Source organism: Callorhinus ursinus, unplaced genomic scaffold, assembly GCF_003265705.2.
Source record: "Callorhinus ursinus isolate GAN/ISIS: 27379988/994484 unplaced genomic scaffold, GSC_fseal_2.0 scaffold40, whole genome shotgun sequence".
Lineage (NCBI taxonomy): Eukaryota > Metazoa > Chordata > Mammalia > Carnivora > Otariidae > Callorhinus > Callorhinus ursinus.
In genome coordinates, this window is record NW_027397102.1 from 6242444 (window position 1) to 6258342 (window position 15899).

The 15899-nt window shown below is 39.1% G+C and overlaps 1 pseudogene; it reads right to left on the bottom strand.

The window, feature by feature from the left end:
- Positions 1-488: 488 nt before the first annotated feature.
- On the bottom strand, positions 489-1473 carry LOC112822902 (alpha-ketoglutarate-dependent dioxygenase FTO-like; annotated as a pseudogene).
- Between the last annotated feature and the right edge of the window lie 14426 nt (positions 1474-15899).

Below are 15899 nucleotides of genomic sequence, written 5' to 3' on the forward strand. Positions count from 1 at the left end.
CTTAAGTCACTCAGGATAACCATGATGTCAATAAAGTACAAACAATAAAGGAAGAAGGACATGTTTTACCTGATGTATGAGACAACATCCAGAAAATACGGTTGTTTGTCTCCTAGAAACTTGCTTACACCTGGATGGAAATATGGTGCTTAGAAGTAACATCTCTGGAGGCAGAATGCCTCATTTCAAATTCTAGTTACATCACCTAACTGTGTAACTTTGGTAAACTTATTTAACTTTCCACTGCCTCAATTTCATCACAGTAGAAAGAATGTTGATAACAATAATACCTATTCAACAGAATAATTTGTGAGGTTAAAATAAAATATATGTAAATTGCTTAAAACAGAGCTTTCATGTAAGGGCTAAATACTAGATGCATTATCTTGTAGGCACTGCCCTATTATTTTCTATTGTTTCCCATTGACCTTATTTGTCAGTCCTTCCCAATAACCTATGTTAGATCACTGCCTCTTCTTTGTACCTGCTCATTTGCTTGTAGAGGATTTTAAGGTGTGATGGTGATAGCCAAGAGAAAGTTTCTGGTGAAAGGGTATTCCCAAGCCAGGAGTCTCTATGTCCCACGAGATCTTAAAACCAACATGCCAAGTATCAGGATCTCTGCCTTCCAGCTGAGGGTCATCCTCACTTTCCTCTTCTGGGCTTTCACAACTATAACTGTACATGGCCACCGCCATCTGTTCCACCAAATTTTCATCATGATGCCAGCTAATGGCCATTTTTCCCATGCCAAAATAAGGCTCCTCTTTCATGTATTGCATTTTCTGGGGACCCACGCAATTCAACAAAGTGACGTTGTATGCTGCTCTGTTCTTAATGTCCAGACCCTGTGGAAATCTGGACCTATATACACCGGCATGGCATTGATATCAGATATCTCTTTACGAGTGAGTTCTTCCAAAGCCTGCATGGTCTCTATCTGCAGGTAGTCATGAGCTTGAGGAAGGTCTGACAGGCAGCTGCTATGCCAGCCTTGTTGTGTTTTGGACTAGCGCCCTTCACTGGCCAGGGTACCATAAGAGCCTGGTGTTGAGGTACTTGTAGGTACAGCCTAGGTTGCCAGTGAGGAGGCGAGATACGAGAGTGAGCAAATTTTTGCCTTGGATCCTAACCAGGTCCCGGAAGAAGCAGCCATGCTTGTGCAGCATGAGGAAAGCTTCTTGCACTTCTTTTTTTTCCAAAGTCAGAGTGCTTTTTTTTATTATTATTAACATATAATGTATTATTTGTTTCAGGGGTACAGGTCTGTGATCCTTACACAATACTTTATGGAGCTCCTAGGTTCTGCTGCCAGCTTGTCAGAGAATCAGTTTCAGATATTTCAGCTGCCACTGCTGATAGAATTCATCATCCTTGGGGGTCAGATAAGGAAGCCAAGTATCTTTGAGCTCTTCAAGAAGCCTGTTTCTTAGCTTCGCACTCTCATTCCTCTGCAATTGGGGTCCACTTCATGCTGCCACTACAGTCACGTTCGCCACTGCTCTGAAAAGGTTCTTATTAGTATTGAGAACATATGGAGAAATCAATAACATTGGCAAAGAAACCCCTGTGTTTTCCTTTATTGATTACTGATGAATCAAAACCAGGGTCAGTTTTTTCTTTTGCCCTCCTAGTAATTAAAAAGATCGTTGCAAAAACCAGAGAGGCTTAAAGAATTTTGTTCTGAATTTTCTTTTGTTTTTTCCCTCTTTTTTAAATTTTTTATTTAAATTCAATTTAGTTAACATATACCATATTATTAGTTTCAGATGTAAAATTCAGTGATTCGTCAGTTGTATATAACACCCAGTGCTCATTACATCAAATACCTTCCTTAATGCCCATCACCTAATGACCTCATACCCCACCCACCTCTTCTCCAGCAACAATCAGTTGGTTCCCTAGGGTTAAGAGACTCTTATGGTTTCCTTTCCTCTCTGTTTTCAACTTATTTTATTTTTCCTTCACTTCCCCTATATTCATCTGTTTTGTTTCTTAAATTCCACACATGAGTGAAATCACATGGTATTTGTCCTTCTCTGACTGACTTTTTTCACTTAGCATAATACACACTAGTTCCATCAATGCCATTACAAATGGCATTCTTTTTGAAGGCTGTGTAATATTCCACTCTTTGGGTGTACCACTATTCCTTTTCCATTTAACTGTCAATGGACATCTGGTCTGTTAACCATTTGTATATCTTCTTTGAAGAAACATCTCTTCATATCTTCTGCCCATTTCTTGACTAAGTGTTGAGTCCTGTAAGTTATTTGTATATTTTGGATACCAATCCTTTATCTGACATTTGTCTAGCAAGAAGTTGCTACAACTAGATCAAAGAGTTTGCTGCCTATGTTCTCCACTAGGATTTTGATGGATTCCTATCTCACATTTAGGTCTTTCACCCATTTTAAGTTTATTTTTGTGTATGCTATAAGAAAGTGGTCCAGTTTCATTCTTCTGCAAGTGGCTGTCCACTTTTCCCAACACCAAGAGTTGAAGAGACTGTCTTTTTTTCCACTGAATATCTTTCCTTCTTTGTTGAAGATTAGTTAACCATAGATTTGAGGGTTGATTTCTAGGTTCTCTATTCTGTTCCATTGATTTATGTGTCTGTTTTTGTGCCAGTACCATACTGCCTTGACAATTACAGCTTTCTTTTTTTAAAAACATTTTATTTATTTATTTTGACAGAGAGAGAGAGAGCACAAAAGCAAGGGGAGTGGCAGGTGGAGGGAGAGGGAGAAGCATCTTATGGTTTTTGGTGCAATTTAAGTGGGATCAATTCCTTGATTTCTTTCTTCTGCTTCATTTTCAGTGTATAGAAATGGAACTGACTTCTGTGCATTGATATTATATCCTGCCACTTTTCTGAGTTCCTGTATCTATTCCAGCAACTTTTTCCTGTAGTATTTTGGATTTTCTACATAGAGAATCATATCATCTGTGAAGAATGAAAGTTTGACTTCTTCTTTGCTGATTTAGATGCCTTTTATTTCTTTTTGTTGTCTGATTATTGAAGCTAGGACTTCCAGTACTATGAAGAACAACAGTGGTGAGAGTAGACATCCCTGTCATATTCTTAAACTTAGGGGAAACTCTCAGTTTTCCCCCCATTGAGGATGATATTTATTGTGGGTCTTTCCTATATGACTTTTATGATATTGAGGTATGTTCCTTCTCTCCCTGCGCAGTGGAGGGTTTTTACCAAGAAAGGATGCTGTATTTTGTCAAATTCATTTTCTACATCTCTTGAGAAGGTCATATGGTTCTAGTCTTTTCTTTTATTAATGTGGTGTATCACACTGATTGATTTGCAGATGTTGAACCACCCTTGCAGCCCAGGAATAAGTCCTACTTGGTCATGGTGAATAATCCTTTTAATGTATTGATGGATCTATTAGCTAGTATTTTAGTGGGAATTTTTGCATCCATGCTCTTTAGGGATATTGGTCTCTAATTCTCCTTTATAATGGGATCTTTTTCTCATTTGGATTAAGGTAATGCTGGATTCATAGAAGGAGTGTGGAAATTTTCCTTGTATTTCTATTTTTTGGAACAGTTTCAGAAGAATAGGTGTTAATTCTTCTTTAAATATTTGGTTGAATCCCCCTGGGAAGCCACCTGGCCCTGGGCTCTTGTTTGTTGGCAGATTTTTGATTACTGATTCAATTTCATTGCTGGTTATGGGTCTGTTCAGATTTTCTATTTCTTTCTGGTTCAGTTTTGGTTGTTTATATGTTTCTACAAATGCATCCATTTCTTTCAGATTTCCTAATTTGTTGGCATATAGTTGCTTATAATAATCTCTAAAAATTGTATTTCTTCAGGGGCGCCTGGGTGGCTCAGTCGTTAAGCGTCTGCCTTTGGCTCAGGTCATGATCCCAGGGTCCTGGGATCAAGCCCCGCATCGGGCTCCCTGCTCCGTGGGAAACCTGCTTCTCCCTCTCCCACTCCCCCTGCTTGTGTTCCCTCTCTCGCTGTGTCTCTCTCTGTCAAATAAATAAAAATCTAAAAAAAAAAATTGTATTTCTTCAGTGTTGGCTGTGATCTCTCCTGTTTCATTCATGATTTTATTTATTTGGGTCCTTTCTCTTTTCTTTTTGATAAACCTGGCTAGGGGTTTATCAATCTTATTAATTCTTTCAAATAACCAGCTCCTAGTTTCACTGATCTGTTCTACTTTTTTTTGGTAATTTCTACATCATTAATTTCTAGTCTAATCTTTATTATTTCTCTTCTTCTGCCGGATTTAGTTTTTTTTTTAAACATTTTATTTATTTATTTGAGAGAGAGAATGAGATAGAGAGAGAGCATGAGAGGGGAGAGGGTCAGAGGGAGAAGCAGATTCCCCGCCGAGCGGGGAGCCCGATGCGGGACCCGATCCCGGGACTCCAGGATCATGACCTGAGCCGAAGGCAGTCACTTAACCAACTGAGCCACCCAGGCGCCCCGGATTTAGGTTTTACTTGCTGTTCTTTTTTCAGCTCCTTCAGGTGTAAGTTTAACTTGTGTATCTGAGACTTTTCTTACTTCTTGAGGAAGGTCTATATTGCTATATACTTCCCTCTTAGGACCGCCTTTCCTGCATCCAAAAGGTACTGAAGTGTCATGTTTTCATTTTCATTTGCTTCCATTTATTTTTTTTAAATTCTTCCTTAATTTCCTGGTTGATCCATTATTTCTTTAATAGGATGCTCTTTAACCTCCATGTATTTGTGATCCTTCTAATTTTTTTCTTGTTGTAGTTGACTTCAAGTTTTAAAGCATTTTTGTCAGAAAATATCCTTGGTATGATCTCAATCTTTTTGTACTGGTTGAAACCCGACTTGTGACCCAGTCAGTATGTGATCTATTCTGGAGAATGTTCCATATGCACTTGAGGAGAATGTGTATTCTACTGTTTTAGGATGAAATGCTCTAAATATATCTGTAAAGTCCATCTGGTCCTGTGTGTCATTCAAAGCCCTTGTTTCCTTGTCGATCTTCTGCTTAGATGATATGTCCATTCCTGTGAGTGGTGTCTTAAAGTTCCCTACTATTATTGTGTTATTATCAATGCATTTCTTTCATTTGTTAGTAATTGGTTTATATATTTGGCTGCTCTCAAGTTAGGGGCATAAATATTTACAACTGTTAGATATTCTTGTTGGATAGACCCTTTTACTATACCATGGTATCTTTCTTCATCTCTTCTTACAGTCTTTGGTTTAAAATCTAGTTTGTCTGATATAATGATGGCTACTTCAGCTTTTTTTTTTTTTTTGATACCTTTGGCATGATAAATAGTTCTCTACCCCCTCACTTTCAATCTGGGGTCTAAAATGTGTCTCTTGTAAGCAGCATATCGATAGATTTTGTTTTTTGTTTTTTATCCATTCTGATACCTTATGTCTTTTGATTGGAGCATTTAGTCCATTTACATTCAGAGTAATTATGGAAAGATATGAATTTAGTGCCATTGTATTACCTGTAAGGTTGCTGTTCCTGTAGATTATCTCTGTTCCTTTCTGGTTTTTGTTTCTTGGGGCTTTCTTTTCACTCAAAGATTTCCCTTTAATATTTCTTGCATGGCTGGTTTAGTGTTCTCAGATTCCTTAATTTTTGCTTGTCCCAGAAACTCTTTATCTCTCCTTCTATTCTGAATAACAGTTCTGCTAGATAAACTATTCTTGGCTGCATATTTTTCCCATTTAGCACATTGAATATATTTTGTGAGTCCTTTCTCGCCTGCCAGATCTTTGTGGACAGTTCTGCTGCCAGCCATATGTATCTACCCTTCTAGGCTAAGGACTTCTTGTGCTAAGCTCCTTTCAGGATTTTCTCTTTATCTTTGAAATTTGCAAGCTTCACTATTTTATGTCAAGGTGATAACCTATTTTTATTGATTTTGAGGGGAGTTCTCTGTGCCTCCTGGACTTGAATACATGTTTCCTTCCCCAGGTTAAGGAAGTTCTTTGCTATAAGTTGTCCAAATAAACCTTCTGCCCCTCTTTGCCACTCTTCAGCTTCTGGGACCCCTACTATCCAGATATTATTTTGCTTTATGGAATCGCTGAGTTCTCGAAGTTTCCCTTCCTCATACAGTATTTGTCTTTCTCCATATCAGCTTCCTTATTTTCCATCATTTTGTCTCTTGTATCACTGACTCTGTCTTCTGCTTCATTTATCTTTGCTGTTAAAGCTTCCCTTTCTGACTGCATCTCAGCAATGTATTTTTAACTTTGGCCTGACTATATTGTAGTTCTTTTATGTCTATAGTAAGGGATTCTCTAGTGTCTTCTATGCTTTTTTCAAGCCCAGCTAGTATCTTTATAGTCATCCTTTTTAATTCCAGTTCAGACATTTCACTTATATCCTTATTGATTAAATCCCTGGCAGTGAGTATCACCTCTTTTTCTTTCTTTTGGGGTGAATTCTCCATCTAGTCATTTTGTCCAGAAAAGAAATAAGGAAAGAAAAAGGAAAAAAAAACAAATAGCAATAACAACAACAGCAACAGAAACTTCAGGAAGTTTTTTTGTTGTATGCTGTGTACACTCTGCTCTTGTGTTTTTGCTGCTCTTTCCCACTCATCCTTCTTCTACACAGTTCCTCCTTGCTTGTAGTGAGAAGTGTTTGGACCTTTAAGTAGTTGTGCTCTGATTTGTTCTTCAAAATAAGCCTGTAAAAGAAAAAAAAGAAAAGAAAAAATAAAATGAAAATCAAACAAAAACAAAAAACCTGATCCAAGACCAAAGGAAAAGGAATAAACATACAAACAGGCAAACAATAAACTATAAGCTTGATTCTAAAAAAATAAGAAAGAAGGAAGAAAAAAAGAGTAAGTATAGAAGAAAAGAGAAAAAAATTAAGAAGCCTGATCTGAAAAACAAGAGAAGGAAACAAACAAACCAACAAATGAACAAGAGATTATAATCCTGATCCAAAAAAAGATAGAGAAAAGAAAAAGAAAGAAAAATATATAAAAAATAAAGGATAAAGAATAAAAAATAAGAAATAGAAAAATAAAGAATTTTAAAAAATTTAAAACAGGGCACCTGGGTGGCTCAGTTGGTTAAGTGACTGCCTTCGGCTCAGGTCATGACCCTGGAGTCCCGGGATCGAGTCCCACATCGGGCTTCCTGCTTAGCGGGGAGTCTGCTTCTCCCTCTGACCCTCTTCCCTCTCGTGCTTTCTATCTCTCATTCTCTCTCTCTCTCAAACAAATAAATAAAATCTTTAAAAAAAATTTAAAACAATTGAGAACAAAGGAGTAAAAAAAAAAATTTAAAAAAAGAAACAAGCCTGGTCTTATTTCCACCAGAAGTTAATATTTGGAGCTTTCTTTAATCAGTAGACTTGGTATATGTGGGGGTCTGTATTGGTCTTCTAAGGGAGAGGTCTGCTGGGCTGGCTCACAATCTGTCTTGCCCTAGTGAAAACACCCCCACTGGGTGCAGGGGGGTGAGGTTTAGTGTAGGGGACTCCATACTCCACTGGAGGCACCATGACTCTCTATGAAGTCTGACTGCCAGCGTGCGGGGGTGAGAGAGGGGTTGTGGTGGAGAAAGAATATGTTGTCACCCTGTCTTCTTGTCCCTGGGGAGGGTAACTCCTGGCCACCTCTTTTCAGGACACTCTCTTTAAAAAGCAAACTCTCTCTTGTGTCCTGTGCTTTTGTCAGTTCCTTGCCCTTAACCTTTCTGTGCCCAGGCCATTAACATTGCCTAGAGCCACAGATCTCCTGTATTTTATCTCTGGTTAGTGGCTGGGATTCAAAACTACAAGTTTTAAAAGGCCTGGTAAGGTGCGAGGTCACGTTCATCCCCTGGAGGAGAGGCTTGGGGTGTGACCAGCACTGCCCCATCCTCAAAAAGCAGTCGCACAGTGCACCTGCAGAGGCTGGAGTTTATTGTAATGCTCAGCGAAAAGCTAGAACCAGGTTATTGACTCAGTCCCCTACTCCGTTCTGTCCCAGAAAAGCCCTCACAGAGGCTTCAGTCTATTGCAGCAGTGAAAAGTGCTGGCCAGGTTATCTGCAATCTGCTCCTGTCTGCTTTCTGCTCAGTTCTGCTACAAAAAAGCAGCTGTTCCATGCACACATGGAAGTTTAAGCCTATTGTGGCTCACAGTGAAGAGTTGAGGTTTTCTGCCCTCTGCACCCACCTCTGACCCTGGTGTAAAGCACAGCTCAGTGGCTCCTTGTTGGCTTTTTTTCCTTGGAGAAGCAAAATATGCTCTTCCAAAATGACTTCCAGGAAGGGGTGTGATTTTTCCCTGTGTAACCCAGGGCATCTCCTCACCATGGCTTATGTCCCTACCCTCTGTGCTGTCTCCCATTTTTTCCTTCTCCCTGTCTTTGCTCTGCAAAAAGGGTTCCCTCTCCCAAAAGGCCACCTGGCTTTCCTCTCCCTAAATTCATGGCTCCAAACCTGGTATCTGCTACATTCTCTCCTTCCAACTATGCAGATTGTTTCCTTAGTCCTCAGATGGTCTAGTTGAATGTTGATCTAGCTGTATTCGAAGGATGAGACAAGTTCAGGGTCCCCCTACTACTCCACCATCTTAACTCTCCTCCCCCCTTTTCACTACTTTTTACCATTGTAATTACTATATGTCTTGGTCTGGACCTCTTTGGGTTGATTTTATGAGGGGATCTCTGTATTTCCTGGATCTGGATATCTATTTCCTTCCCCAGATTAGGAAAGTTGTCAGCTATTATTTCAGGTTTTTTTATGTTATGTTAATCACCATACATTACATCATTAGTTTTTGATGTAGTGTTCCATGATTCACCCAGTGCTCCATGCAGAACGTGCCCCCTTTAATACCCATCACCAGGCTAACCCATCCCCCCATGCCCCTCCCCTCTAGAACCCTCAGTTTGTTTCTCAGAGTCCATAGTCCATAGTCTCTCATGGTTCGTCTACCCCCCTCATTCTTCCCCTCCTGCTATCTTTTTCTTCTTCTTCTTTTTTCTAAACATATAATGTATTATTTGTTTCAGAGGTACAGGTCTGTGATTCAACAGTCTTACACAATTCACAGTGCTCAGTTATTATTTCTTTAAGTAATTTTTCTGTCCCTTTTCTCTCTCTTCTTCTGGAGTCCCCATAATGCAAATGTTATTATGCTTGATGGAGTCACTGCATTCCTTAAGTCTATTTTCATTTTGCATAATTCTTTTTTCTCTCATTTGATCAGCTTGCTCATTTTCCATTATTCTGTCTTTCAGGTTGTTAATTCATTCCTCTGCTTGCTCTAGCCTATTTATTCTATTTAATGTATTTTTAATTTCATTTATTGTGTTCTTTATCTCTGATTGGTTCTTTTTAATATCTTTGTTAAGGGTCTCACTGATGTCTTCCACTCTTCTGTCAAGTCTTTTGAGCATCTTTATGATCATTCCTTTACGTTGTTTATCAGAAATATTATTTATATTCATTTCTCTTTGGTCTCTTGCTGTGGTTTTGTCCTATTATTTCATTTGAGACAAATTCCTCTGCCTCCTATTTTTTTTCTAACTCCCTGTGTATATTTCTCTGAGTTAAGAAAGTCAGCTACAACCATTCCTCTTAAAAGTAGTGGGTGGTGCATACACTTTTAAGAAGTTGGGGCTTGTCCTCTTCCAGAGGCGTTCATCGTTGAATATGATGCTAGCTGTGGGTTTTTCATATATGGTCTTTATTATGTGAAGGTATATCCAAATCCACTTTATTGGAAGAGTTAAGATGGCAGAGTAGTAGCGGGACCCTATGTTGCCTTGTTCCTCAAACAAAGCTAGACAAATATCAAATCATTCTGAACACCCAAAAAATAGATCTGAGGACTGAAAGAACAAACTGCACAACTAGAGGGAGAGAAGAGGCTACACTGTGAAAATTAGGATGTGCAGAGAATTGATTAGGGGGAGAAAAGAATCCCAGGTGCTGTGGAGCAGAGTGACCCCTAATCATGGACAGTGGAAAGAAAGAGAGAGAAAGAGAGAGAGCAGCATATAGGGGATTGCGCAAGAAAAACACTCCCCCAAAATCATTGCCTGGGAAAATGAAAGGTACTGATTATTGTGAGTTTTTACAACAGCAGAGCTCAACTGCATTTTTAGAAATCTGTGCAGTGGCTGGTGTAGAAACTGGCAGGCACAGTGGTGGTCCTGTGGAGAATGAGGGCAGTGGCCCAGGAGAGGACAATATGATCTGCAGATTCCCTGGGATGCACTGTGAGAAAAGGTTCCCCTTTCTTAGAGTGCATGTGAGAGAGGTGGCACTGCCTATCAGGGAACAAAGGAGCCAGTGGGTGTCACTGTGCCTTCCAGTTCCTTAACATAAAGGCAGAGACACATGCTCAGGGCAGCAAACCTGGACACTGGGTTTTTGCTACACTTTACTCTAAACTCCAAGCTCCTGTGCATTGTGGAACTGCCCTTCTGGGACAGACCGGCACCAGACAAAGCACAGTGAGACCCTCTCCCAAAGGATCAGCATGGATCCATACCAGGCCTGATCCCTAAAGTTTGGAGTTTTGAAACTCAACCATTGTGCCTGAGACAAAACACAGGTGCACTGCACTGTTGGGCAGGCAGATGGCCCAGATACAAACATGGTGAAGGCAGGGATCTGAGGGATGCCTAGGATATACAAGGAGAGATTGTTTGCTCTTCTGTGAGGGTTTCCCTGATAGTGACTGGTGGGAACTACCCTCACCAGGGATGAGGAAGAAGTCTGACACCATTTTTCTCTGCCACCCCCCAACACAGATTGACTTCAGTGAACAACATAGCACCCAAAGTGGAGGCCTGAGCCACCTACAACAAACTCCAGCCCCTTTGATCTGCAGGTGCTTCTTTACTAGTGAGAATTTGCCTGAGAACCAGAGCATCAGACCCCTCCCCAAGAAGACCAGCACAAATGCCCTGCATACAAGTCTACTAACCATAGAGTGCTGCCAAGCTTCAGCTATAAGGGAAATACCATTAGGTCTCTATTAACAAGCAGAGGTGAGCACAACTAGTTAAAACTCGCCACACACTGGACAAGGTCCAGACTCTTCCCACCGGAGGAAAGGAAAAAACTCTGCAGAGGACTGACCTGAGGGAAAGAGCAACCAAACACAGCAGCAGAATGCACATGCCATACACCAGAAAAAAATTCTTAAAGTGTCAGGCCCTAGACAATATATGACCTCATCTTCATAAAGCACTTACTCTTGGGAGCAGGAAACATAAGGCTTTCCTAACATACAAAAGAAGACAAAAACCTAGACAAAATGCCAAAAAGAAGGAATTCATCCCAAAAGAGAGAACAAGAAAAGATCGCAGAAAGAGATCTAATCGAAATAGATATAAGTAATATGACAGATCCAGAATTTAAAACAACAATCATAAGGATACTTGCTGGGCTTGAGAAAAGCATAGAAGACACCAGGGACTCCCTTACCACAAAGATAAAAGACTTAAAAACTAGTCAGACTAAAATTTAAAAAAAAAATGCTATAACTGAGATGTAAAACTGAATAGATGTAATGACCACAAGGAGGGAAGAGCTAAAGGAAAGAATAAGTGATATAGAAGATAGAACTATGGAAGATAATGAAGCTGAAAATAAGAGGGAAAGAAAAACACTGGATCGTGAATGTAAACGTAAGGAACTCAGAGATTCCATAAAGCATAATAGCATTCGGGCACCTGGGTGGCTCAGTCCGTTAAGTGTCTGTCTTCGCTCAGGTCATGATCCCAGGGTCTTGGGATTGAGCCCTGCATTGGGATCCCTGCTCGGCAGGGAGCCTGCTTCTCCTTCTGTCTCTGCTGCTCCCCCTGCTTGTGCTTTCTCTCTCTCTCTAATAAATAAATAAAAACCTTTAAAAAAAGCATAATAGCATTCATATCATAAGAGTCTCAGTAGAAGAAAAGGGGCAAAATGTTTATTAGAACAAATTATAGCTGAAAAATTCCTTAATCTGGAGAAGGAAGCAGACATCCAAATCCAGGAGGCACAGAGAATACCCATCAAAATCAACAAAGGGGCGCCTGGGGGCTCAGATGGTTAAGCATCTGCCTTTGGCTCAGGTCATGATCCCGGGGTCCTAGGATCGAGCCCCGCATCAGGCTCCCTGCTAGGCAGGGAGCTTGCTTCTCCCTCTGCTTCTGCCTCTCTCTCTCTCTCTGTGACTCTCATGAATAAATAAATAAAACATTTTTAAAAAATCAACAAAAGCAGGACAACAAGACATATCATAGTAAAATTTGCAAATTAGAGATAAGGAAAACTTCCTGAGATTAGCAATAAAAAAAAGACTCTCTACTGTATAAGAGAAGATGAAAAAGGTAGGAAGGAGACCTATCCACAAAAACATGGCAGGCCAGAAGGGAGTGGTATGATATATTCAACATGCTGAATGGGAAAAATGGCACTCAAGTATATTTTAATCAACAAGGCTGTCATTCAGAATAGGAGAGATAAAGAGTTGCCCAGATAAAGAAAAGCTAAAGGAGTTTGTGACCACTGAGCCAGCCCTGCAAGAAATATTAAAGGGGACTCTCTGAGTGGGAAAAAAAAGACCAAAAGTGACAAAGACTACAAAGGAACAGAGAAAATCTCCAGATTTTCAGGTAATACAATGGCACTAAATTCATATCAATAATCATTCTCAATAGAAATGGACTAAGTGCACCAGTCAAAAGACATCAAATGTCAAATGTTAAATTATCAAATGTCAGAATGGATTTAAAAAAAAAGACCCATCAGGGCACCTGGGAGTCTCAGTTGGTTGAATGTCTGGCTCTTGGTTTTTGGCTCAGATCATGATCTCAAGGTTGTTGGAATGAGCCCAGAGTCAGGCTCCATGCTCAGTGGGGAGTCTGCTTGCAGATTCTCTCTCTCAGCCCCTCCCCCACCCGCTCACACACACTGTCTCTCTAAAATAAATAAGTAAATCTTTAAAAATCCGATATATCTAAAGCTGTCTAAAAGAGACTCATTGTAGAACAAAAAACACCTCCAGATTGAAAGTGAGAGGATAGAGAAACATTGTTCATGCTAATGGACATCAAAAGAAAGCCAGAATAGCCATATTTATACCAGATAAACTAGATTTTAAACCAAAGGTTGTAAGAAGAGATGAAGAAGGGCACTATATCATAATAAAGGGGTCTATTCAAAAAGAAGATCTAACAATTGTAAATATTTATGCCCCTATCTTGGGAGCACCCAAATATAAAAAACAATTAATAACAAACATAAAGAAACACACTGATAATAATGCAATAATAGTAGGGGATTTTAATACCCAATTTACAGCAATGGACAAATCATTTAAGGAGAAAATAAAGAAGGAAACAATGGTTTTGAATGACGCACTGGACCAGATGGACTTAACAGATATATTCAGAATATTCCATCCTAAATCAGCAGACTACACATTCTTTTCAAGTACACAAGGGGGCGCCTGGGTGGTTCAGTTGGTTAAGCGACTGCCTTTGGCTCAGGTCATGATCCTGGAGTCCCGGGATCGAGTCCCACATCGGACTCCCTGCTCAGCAGGGAGTCTGCTTCTCCCTCTGACCCTCTTCCCTCTCGTGCTCTCTCTCTCATTCTCTCTCTCTCTCAAATAAGTAAATAAAATCTTTTAAAAAAAAAAAGTACACAAGGGACATTCTCCAGAATACATCACATACTGGGTCACAAATCAGGCCTCAACCAGTATAAAACAAATGAAATCATACCATTCATATTTTCCTACCACAATGCTATGAAACATGAAGTCAACCATAAGAAAAAAATTGGAAAGACCACAAATACATGGAAGGTAAAGTACATCCTATAAATAATGAATGGATTAAACAAGAAATTAAAGATGAAATTTAAAAAAAAATACATGGAAACAAATGAATACAAAAACACGATTGTCCAAATCCTTTGGTATCCAGCAAAAGTGGTCAAAGAGGGAAGTATATAGCAATACAGTCTTCCCTGAAGAAACAAGAAAATTTCCAAAAGCACAAGTTAACCTTCCACCTAAGAAGCTGGAAAAAGAAAATGAAGTCTAAAGAGAGCAGAAGGGAAGTAATAAAGATTAGAGCAGAAATAAATAACATAGAAACAAAAGAAAATCAGTAAAACAGATCAGTAAAACTAGGAACTGTTCATTGAAAGATTTAATAAAATTGATAAACCCTGGGATGCCTGAGTTGCTCAGCCAGTTAAGTGTCTGCCTTTAGTTCAGGTCATGATCCCAGGGCCCTGGGATTGAGTCCCACATTGGGCTCCTTGCTCAGCAGGGAGTCTGATTCTCCTTCTGCCTGCTGCTTCCTCTTGCTTGTTCTCTCTCCCTCGCTCTCTCTCTCAAATAATTAAATAAAATCTTAAAAAATAAAAATAAAATTGATAAACCCCTAACCAGACTTATCAAAAAGAAAAGAGAAAGGACCCAAATAAATGAAATCACAAATGAGAGAGGAAAGATCACAACCACCACCACAGAAATACAATTACAAGAAAATATTATGAAAAATTATGTTCCAACAAATCAAACAATTTGGAAGAAATGGATAAATTCATAGAAACATAGAAACTACCAAAACTGAAATAGGAAGAAATAGAAAACTTGAATAAGCTGATAACCAGCAAAGAAATTGAATCAGTAACCAAAAATCCCCCAAGAAACAGAAGTCCAGGGCTTGATGGATTCACAGGGGAATTCTGCCAAACATTTAAAGAAGAGTTAATACCTAGGCTTCTCAACATCTTTAAAAAAAATAAAAATAGAAGTAAAACTTCCAAACTCATTCTACTAGATCAGCATGACCTTGATTCCAAAACCAGATTAAGTCCCCACTACAAAGGGAATTACAGGCCAATATCCCCGATGAACATTGATGAAAAAATTCTCAACAAAATACTAGCAAATCAAATCCAACAGTACATTAAAAGAATCATTCAACATGATCAAATGGGATTTATTCCTGGGCTACAAGAGTGGTTCAATATTCACAAATCAATCAACGTGATACACTACATTAATCAAAGAAATGATGAACCCTATGATCCTCTAAATAGATGCAGAAAAAGCATTTGACAAAATACAACATCCATTCTTGATAAAAACCCTCAACAAAGTAGTGATAGAGCAATCATATCTGAACATTACAACGGATGTATAATAAAGATCCACAGCTAGTATAATCCTCAGTGGGGAAAAACTGAGATCTTTTCCTCTATGGTAAAAAACAAGAAAGAGATGTACACTCTTACCTTTGTTATTTAACATAGTACTGGAAGTCCTGAACTCAGCAATCAGACAACAAAAAGAAATAAAAGCCATCCTAATTGGCAAGGAAAAGTCAAACGTTCACTTTTTGCAGAAGACATGATACAATATATACAAAACCCAAAAGGCGCCACCAAAAAATCACTAAAATTGATACTCAAATTCAGTAACGTTACAGGATACAAAATAAACATGAAAAAATCTGTTGCATTTCCATGCATCCAATAATGAAGCAGCAGAACAAAAAATCAAAGAATTGATCTCATTTACAATAGCACACACACACACACACACACAAAAGATACCTAGGAATAAACCTAAACAAAGAGGTAAAAGATCTGTACTCTGAAAACTATAGATCACTTATAAAAGAAATTGAAAAGTACACCAGTAAATTAAGAAACATTCCATGCTCAAGGGTTAGAAGAACAAATACTGTTGAAATGCCTATACTACCCAAAGCAATGTACATATTTAATGCAATCCCTTCCAAAATACTAGCAGCATTTTTCACAGAACTACAACAAAGAATCCTAAAATGTGAATGGAAACAGAAAAGACCCCAAATAGCCAAAGCTCCTGCTGAGCAAGGAGCCCGATGCGGGACTTGATCCCAGGCCCCTAGGATCAGGACATGAGCTGCAGGCAGA